Here is an 8,175-nt window from a genome sequence, read left to right as displayed (position 1 = left end):
TGAGGTAGCAAGAGGGGGAAGCATCCAGGCAAGAAAGCCACAAGCTTTCCACTAAGACTTTTCATGTATAAGCACTTCTAAACTTCTTGTCACCTTTGATTTATTTCTAGTGCACTGAAATGGTCTGTTAAATAATTTTATCTAGTTTTATATTCGTTTTGATGGATTTGCTCAATTTTCACACACTTCCATTACCAGGACCTCAAAAATTTTTTTTTAATAAAACAGAGGAAAACATGTATTCATGACTCCAAGATAGGCAAAGATGCATTAAATAGAAAAAAATACTAATTATGAATGAAAAAATGATAGTTCTGCCTGATACAGTGGGAAAACCAGAAAAGGAACAGTTGTAACACTACAGCCCCCTGTCCCCAAAGGACAGTGGAGAAGATGAATCCTTTCTGAAAAACTTTGAGAAATACACCTAGGTGTTAAGGTTTGCCTTTAAGGCAAAATGGCTAGAGGTAAGATCTACAGTGATTCACAGTAGGGATGGTAATCATATTAGTCAGGGTTCTCCAAAAAAAACCCCGATAGGAGATATAGATATAGATATTTATATATATAGAGAGAGAGATATAGGTATTTAGAGAGAGAGAGAGAGAAAGAGAGAGAGAGAGAGATTTGTTTTAAAGAATTGTCTAACCCAATTATGGAAGCTGAGAAGTCCAACATTTGCAAGAATTGTTGACAGGCTGGAGACCCAAAAAGAGTCAATTTTGCAGTTCACTTCCAAAAGCTGTCTGCTATCAGAATTCCTTTTTGCTTGGGCTAAGGTCAGTCTTTGTTTTAATAAGGCCTTCAACTGATTGGATGAGGCTCACCCATGGTATGGGAGGGTAATCCACTTTACTCAAAGACCAAGATTTAAATGTTAATCTCATCGAAAAACTCAGGCACAGAAACATACAGAATAATCTTTGGCCAAATATCTGGGCACTGTGGTCCAGCCAAGCTGATACGTAAAATTAACCATCACAGTAAGAGACATATAAGTAACATAACTGAAAATTTGGTGACAAGTAGGTTTGAGGAAGAGATACTCTGCTAGATTTTTAGAAATGAGTACCAAGGTATTTGAATCCATATGAATACTCTCAAAGTACCCACCCTGCAGAGGAGGTTCTTGACAATCTTGTGGACAAGATGAGCCCCTAATAGGGCAGAAACAAGTTTATTAAATTGAAACTCTTCATAACATAAGGGGCCGAAGTTTATTCTCACGGGAATAAACATTTTCTGTAGATATGAATCTTCCTTCCTGCCCACCCAGTACTTAAAGAATGCTTTATTCACCATCATTGTTTTCTAAACAGCATCATTTTTGACCAAGGAGCTCATTTTATAATGAAGGAATATGGGAATGCATTCACGCTCATTAATTTACTAATTTTATTAATGTCTGCTTACCCCAAATGAGTGGGCATAATAGAGGAGTCGAATAGCCTATTGAAGGTTCAGTCGTGGTGCCATCTGGGTGGCAATACCTTGGAGACCGAGCATGTCTTCATCTGTATGAGGGTTAGCTACATTATTGTAGGCAAAAGCATCATGCTTCTTTCTTTATACTGAATTAAATATTGGTAAAAGTGGCATGTATGAAATTTGATTTCAAAAAGGATTGGCCAGGGTTTAATCATCTGAAGTTAAATCATCTTAAATCTCAACCTCCTTCTATTTTCTCCACGGGTTTCATAAGGGAAGCTGTCATTCAGATCCCCAGTGTCCTTTTCCCCAAAGGTTTCTGGTCAGAGTTTGCTGATGACAGGCAGTCAGATGAGATTTGGAAGGCAGCAGACTGTGGGGAGGCCACTATTCTCTGGAGGCAGTTGCACACAGATGTGAAAGCAGATGCTTCTGATTGATATCATTGGTGGCCACTCCATCTGCACTTGCAAAGATTGTATAAATCTCTGCTTTCCTATATTAAAGTCCTTATATGCACAATAAATTGCTTCAGCTGTGGGTGTTTTCTCTTTTTGTGTCTTTGTCCTGTATTTTTCTTAAATTTTCTGCATTGGAGGCATCTCTGAAGTGAGAGGAGAATGGTGGAAGGAGGGTGACATATCTGGTCCTCACTGTAAGCCCATCAGAATCCACAGTCCTCTAAAGATTTTTGGTCAAGACCTTGAATGCCGTCTAAATAACACTCTCTAATCATTTTCTTGAAAATTTTAAGCTTTTGTCTTGGTTACAGGGGATTTAGAAAGAATAATTTTAATTTTTTTAAAGCTGCAGTGGCGCTGATATTTAACCGGTCCAGCGGTATGACTTCATTTGCAACTACTCCTTTTTCATCAGATATGAATGTTTTTTTCTGCCATATGGCTAGATCAGTGGTTCTCAACTAGGGGTAATTTCGCCTCCAAGAGGAACATTTGGCAATGTCTGGAGATAGTTTTGGTTGTCACAATTGAAGGTGAGATGGTTGTGCTACTGGCATATAGTGGGTGGAAGACAGAGATGCTGCTAAACATCATGCGTTGGAAGGACAGCCTCCACAATAAAGTTATCCTGTCCAAAATGTCAGTAGCACCCAGGTTGAGAAATCATAACTTAGATTCTTACAAGGGTGATATAATTACTCTTAATTTAGGGATAATTCAACTGAGGCTCTGAGAAGTTAATTTTTGATATACAGTTATACAACTCCTAAGTAAAATCATCAGACTCTTGTTCTTTTCACCACATGGAATACTTCTAAATCTACTATTAAGTGAAGTTGTTTCTACCAGCTGCTAAGTGAGAACATTTTCGAAATGCCAGACTTCACATTGTATTTAAAGTGCACAGAATATGAGACAACTTGCTACAGAACTTGAAAACTGCATGTTGTCTTACCCATAAAAAATGCTTTGTTGCCAGTGATGCAGCTTAAATTTCATCTTCAGACCTGTTTTTCTGAATAAAATTACCTGATATTCAGTATAGAAATATTCTGTGTAAGTAAATAAATGTATTTTACAGCATAACTTTATCTTTAGAAACTAAATTTTTATATCATATCCATGTGTTCTAAAAATAAATGGTAGTCACTTTGTGATAATCATTCTAAAATAGTAACAGATCTAAACATATTTTCCAGAAACTTCTAACATCTCCCTATTATGGGCTGAATTGTGTTTCCCCAAATTTCCTATGTTGAAGTTGTAACTCCTAGTACCTCAGAATGTGACTGTATTTGGAGCCAGGTTCTTTAGGGAGATAATTAAGTTATAATGAGGTCATTAGGGTGGACCCAATTCCAATATGACTGGTATCATTGTAAGAAGAGAAGATTAGGGCTCTGAGACCCAGAGGGAAGACCATGTGAGGACGCAGGGAAAAGATGGCCATCTGCAAAAGGAGAGAGGCCTCCCAAGAAACCAACCCTGCTGACACCCTGACCTAGGATTTTGAGCCTCCAGAACCGTGAGAATTAAATTTCTGCTGCTTAAGCCACCTAGTCTGTGATGTTTGTTATGGCAACCCTAGCAAGCTAATCCATTCCCCAACAAGGTTTTACAGATTCACATATACTTCAGATGCAGACTATGACTACTGGTACATTGCTAAATACTCATGCATTATTTTCCTTACACTTACTGTCATATAACCATTGCCTCCCCTTCATAAAACCCCAGTTTGTTCCCTCTTGCCATCCAACATCTATAAGAAGTGAGTGGAAAATGCTCAGGTCCGTAACCATCATTTGGCTTGATATAGCAAATTTTTCAGATATGTTTGTGTGGTAGTTGATACTTAGGTTAATGACAAATAGACATTTAAGTGAAGGTGGAGAGAATAATTTCCCTAATAATTAGCAATAATCAGTATGAAAACTCAGAGAAAACCGATTGTGTGACTTTCAAACTGATACTTCACCCTCTAGTGGAAAGTGATTGCTGAGATTTGCTGTCTTACCAAAAATATCTTTTTTAAAATTAGTATCTTTTTCTCTTAAGATTTACTAAAAGAGTGAAATAGATTTTCGCCCTATTATGGAGAAAGGGTATCTTCTGGGCTACTAGAGAGTAAGAGTATTTTCTTAGTTTACAGAAGTGTGTTTTGAAAATCTTAATTGCTGTGTAATTTTCTAAAACTGAATTTCTAAGACAGCATTTTGGGCCTAATATACTTATCCTATCTAATATTTTTAAAAGATAAACAAATTAAAAAGGAGGTGAGACAAAGTAACTTCTAGTCACATCAAGTGTTTAATATGTTATATTGATTTTAACTACACCAACTTATAATTTTGGAATGACTATTAAATGTTGGTCACATGAATTTTCCCACTATATTTTAGATTAGACTTACATGCTTTCTATACAAATAAAATAGCTTCCTGACTTTGAGTAATTTACTAGCTTGTGATTGTAACATGAGGAAAATTGTTGCTAAACCAAAATTAGAAAGCTACCAACTGTATTTTAGAATAATATGACAAGTCATCACTCAGTCTGAGACCCATTAAAACTAAGAATAAATAAATACTAAAGTTCATAGTATGTCTAAAAATTGTTTAATTTATTCAGAAGCTTATTTACATCTAAAAAAGTCTTTATGCAATCTCCCCGGCAAATTACCTAAGTTTTCCACAACTCCTCCTTAAAATAAAAATTCTCCTTTAATGTATATTCAGCATCTCCCAACAATCTTGCCTCCCTATAAGAAGGTAATTCCACAGGATTTAGATAGCACTCAACACTCTCCTGCATTCTTTTAAATTCTTATTTCCTTCTCTTAAGATATATGTTCAGTGCTCCCCAGTGCAAACACTTTACCCCATTCAAGCTAGATTTAAAACTTGTCTTTTCAACAACAATCATGCCCACTTCCATTTTCAAAATTTTAGTCATTGCCTGCTATATTTTCTACTTCTATAACTTCTCTCTCTATACCCTTTCAAATTTCTTCTCTTTACAACTGATGCCACAAGACTTTTAATAAAGCTAAGTTTTCCCTTATAGGTTACACACAATCTAACACTCAATTTGATACATTTGTAAAATCAGAAATAATTTTGAGCTCAAATCATTCATGGTATTAAGAGAATAAAAATGGCATAAATTCTCCATTATAAATATTAACTGAAACCTATAAAAATATAATCATCAAAAATGCCAACTGCTATAATTTGTATAAATATTTGAGAATTTCACTAACAATCTCATTAAACAATACTCAGTACCTAAAAATCCTTTAAAATATTAAAAATAAGTGAATAAGAGCTTATTTCAGCTCATATGATACAGAGTGGGAAAGAACATTTCCTCTATCCTTATAACAAGGAAAAGGCTACAGATATGCAAATTAACAATTTTTTTTAACCAATCAGGGAACTGAGTTCCCTGACATGACCATGTGATTTTGAAGTATTAAGTTTGTATAAGGAATCAACCTGAGTGAGCCCTTCTTCAGGGCCATCCCGGAGAAGCCCAAACTGGAGGAGTTCTTTGCCTGAAACTCCTGTGTAGCTGGCATGTAGAGGACGTGGCCTCCTACGAGTGTCTTAACAGCCACATGAACACCCTTCACCAAGGGCCAAAAGCCAACTACCTCTTAAACCTGGCTTTGCCTTCAACCATCTATGAGGCTGTCACTAAGAACATCTGCAAGACCCGCATGATCCAGACAGGCTGGAACCACATCACCATGGAGTAGCCCTTTGGGAAGGACTGGTAGCACCCCATCAGCTGTCTACCCACATCTCCTCCATATTCCACAAGGACCAGATCTATCGCATCAGCCACTACTTAGGCAAGGAGATGGTCCAGAACCTCATGGTGCTGAGGTTTGCCAATAGGATCTTTGGCCCCATCTGGAGCCAGGACAATGTCACTTGCGTCATCCTTATTGTCAAGGAGCCCTTTGGCACTGAGGGCCATGGGGGGCTACCTTGATGAATTTGAGACATCCTAGACATGATGCAGAACCACCTCACACAGGTGCTATGTCTGGTGGCCATGGAGAAGCTCGCCTCCATGGACTCAGATGACGCACATGACTAGAAGGTCAAAGTGTTCAAACGTATCTCAAAAGTGCAGGTTAACAACATGGTCCTGGGTCAGTATGTGGGGAACACCAACGAGAGGGCGAGGCCACCAAAGGGTACCTGGCTGTCCCCACAGTGACCCACGGGTCCGCAACTGCCACCTTCACTGCTGTCGTCCTCTATGTAGAGAATGAGAGGTGGGACAGGCGTCCTTCATCCTGTGCTTTGGCAAAGCCCTGAACAAGCGTAAGTCTGCAGGTCCATGACAAGGCTGGTGACAGCTTCCAGCAGGAGTGCAAGCGCAATGAGCTGGGGATTGACGTGTCGCCCAACCAAGCCATGCACACCAAGATGATGACCAAGAAGCCTGACATGTTCTTCAGCCCCGAAGAGTTGGACCTGGACCTGACACATCGCAGCAGATATAAGAATGGGAAGCTTCTGGATGTGTCTGAGCACCTCATCCTGGATGGCTTCCATGGGAGCCAGATGTTTGAGGCCAGGAGGCTGGGCAGGTCTTCCAGCCGCAGCGGCAAAGGAATGAGCACAAGCAGACCAGCCCATACCCTTTTATGGCAGCAGAGGCCTGTGGAGGCAGATGAGCTGAGGAGGAGAGTGGGCTTCCAGCACGAGGACACCGACAAGTAGGTTAACCCCCACAAACTCTGAGCCTCAGGAACCCCCGCCCGGCCCCCACCCCCTTGGCACTGTTTGGCTCTGTCCCACCTTTCCTTTTTCACCTTGTCTCCTTCCCACCTTTCCACCTCCCGACCCCACTTCCAGAGGACTTCAGGACAGTAGACCTAAGCCTTCGTTCCACGCCCAGCCTCTCAGGCCCCCTGGATGTCCCTCTGCCCACCAGCTCCCTCCCACCACCCCAACTGTGCACTCCCCAGCCATCCCCACCCCATGTGCAGAAGGCAACCTCTGCCTGGAAAAGCAGAAGCAGGAGCTGAGATACCCCACCTCAACTTCTTGCCATAAAATCCACAAGCAGAAAAAAAATTGTTTTTGTTTCTTGAAACATCTATGATAGTTTCAAACAGATCTAGAACAGGTTTCACATTTGGAGGCTTTAGTGCAAAGATACTATGTCATGCACAAGAAATGCTTATCCAGTGGAGCTCTTCCCTGACCATTTAAATATTGGGACCATGAGGCAGAAGAGTCATGTGACTTTAAGAAAGGAATCTGTAGAAAGAAACAGGGCCTGAGCATTTGTTTAGTTGGGTCATCCTTAAGAAGTTTTGGATAGAAAATTTTTAACGAATTGCTAAGAATGAATGTGGAGCAGCATGAGAGTATAAAGCCCCTAGGGGCATGCAGATACAGGGGAGTTTGCACCCTCTTGCTTTTTCTCCAGAAACCCCACCAACCACTCAGATGGAGAGAATCCAGAGAAAACTTCCCATGATGCTCGCTGGGAGAAGAGGACAGAAGGCACTGCAGAAACTCCACACAGGACACCTTCCCTTTAGCCCTTATGGAACATCAACCTTAATCTGCAGTGAGTAAGACAAAACACATACGCAAACCTGTAGACATAGAGTACTCATGGAAACTCTTGAAGCTGGGAGAGACAAACAGGAAAAACAAAGTCTCCACTCCTGGAGACGGGCAGGGATATTAGGCACAGCCTAGCGCTAGTCTGGAGGAGAAGCAAGAATACCTGGCAGTGGGGCCGGCCTGGTGGCACAGTGGTTAAGTGCACATGTTCCGCTTCAGTGGCAAGGGGTTCACCACTTCAGATCCCGGGTGCGGACATGGCACCGCTTGGCAAACCATGCTGTGGTAGGCATCCACATATAAAGTAGAGGAAGTCAGGCATGGATGTTAGCTCAGGGCCAGTCTTCCTCAGCAAAAAGAGGAGGATTGGCAGCGGTTAGCTCAGGGTTAATCTTCCTCAAAAAAAAAAGAAAAAGAAAAGCTACCTAGCCGGGTGCGAGGGGTGTGGGGTGGTCACAGACCTGGCACCCAGTTTCACAGTGTCTACCTAAGACTGAGGTTTTCCTGTGAGGGGGTTTTAGCAAATAACGCACTTACATACCGTCACTGCCCCACTAATAAGAATCAAGTGAAAACAGTTGAAATTGCTGCAAGAGCTAGCTCCTTCTGCGAGAAACACGAAGGGAAGACCTAAAGTCAAAGGGGGAGACCCAGAGTAAAGCAGAGAGCATTTACTGAGAGAAAGCCTC

General features: G+C 40.9%; 1 pseudogene; it reads left to right on the top strand.

Moving 5' to 3' along the window:
* Nucleotides 1-457: 457 nt before the first annotated feature.
* On the top strand, nt 458-6,649 carry LOC124236753 (glucose-6-phosphate 1-dehydrogenase-like; annotated as a pseudogene).
* The last annotated feature ends 1,526 nt before the right edge of the window (nt 6,650-8,175 follow it).

The sequence above is a fragment of the Equus quagga genome, chromosome 3, assembly GCF_021613505.1.
Source record: "Equus quagga isolate Etosha38 chromosome 3, UCLA_HA_Equagga_1.0, whole genome shotgun sequence".
Classification (NCBI taxonomy): Eukaryota; Metazoa; Chordata; class Mammalia; order Perissodactyla; family Equidae; genus Equus; species Equus quagga.
Note: the sequence above shows the minus strand (reverse complement) of the source record. Positions and strands in the feature narration are given on the sequence as shown.